Genomic DNA, 1,086 nt, shown 5'->3' on the forward strand with positions numbered 1-1,086 from the left:
GTTTACATAAGCAGTGAATCTTTACTGCTTAGATTATATAGATCACAAGAATGACAAACACAACAATGGAAAGGAAAATATGAATATCAGATTAAACAGAACAATGGAAAGGAAAATGTGTTAAAACACATAATTCAAGGGTATATCCTTCCCAAGGACAAGCAGAGCAAGATATCCATGACAGGATATAAAGTAGAAAACCATTTAGTTAAGGGGGGGAAGAATCTCATGATATTACCCATACAACGGTGTTAGGATAAATGATAAATAAATCTAGCATCGTGCTTCAAATGTTCCTGTTGCAAATCGGAGTACCATTGACATGCTTCGAGATAGCATTGACATGGTCTTCAGGTGAAGATCAGACTTTGGAAACACGAAGGATCCATCAGGAATAACTTGTAGAATAAGTCTTACAATTTCCCCATGGATGAACGGATAACCTTGCTGAAAAGGAATCTATAAAGATAGGTCCTCCAGCCAGGGGGGGGTGCTAGGCATGACATCATGTTACCGGGTCATCAAAGGACAAACAACAAAACTCGTGGAAAGTTGTCCCAACCATCATATCTGACCGAGATTCAGATCCAATTGGTGTCATGATGCCTCAGACTCAGGATGTCCGAGAAGAAAAGGCGCAACACAAATCGTTGAAATGGCATTGCAAGATTCTCGGGAAATGAACTATGGGAGCGGGTTCCTAAAACAATAGTTCATCATTAAACCAAGGAGAGGTGAGGAGGTGGCTGATTGACTCAGCGACAATTCATTGAGATTTTCAAAAGATGGATTTCCACAATAATGTGAACAAGAAGATGACATTTGTCAGATCAAATGGTATAATGATGTATGCTCGAGGAAAACATACACAATTAAACATTGGTTGAAAGGTGCACCCGAAATATGGGTTGGGTTGCACGACCAATGTCAGAATGGTGATTCAATAGTCAATAACCTAAGAATGAACTTTCGACCATTAACTTCAAAAAAAATTTAGGGTTGCTAGAAGGAAAGAATCCAAACAACACCGTTCACTTGTTGGAATTAACACGGGGACCAAGAAATGAACAAAGATGGCAAGAAGCA

This window comes from Triticum dicoccoides, chromosome 7B, assembly GCF_002162155.2.
Source record: "Triticum dicoccoides isolate Atlit2015 ecotype Zavitan chromosome 7B, WEW_v2.0, whole genome shotgun sequence".
Taxonomy (NCBI): Eukaryota; Viridiplantae; Streptophyta; class Magnoliopsida; order Poales; family Poaceae; genus Triticum; species Triticum dicoccoides.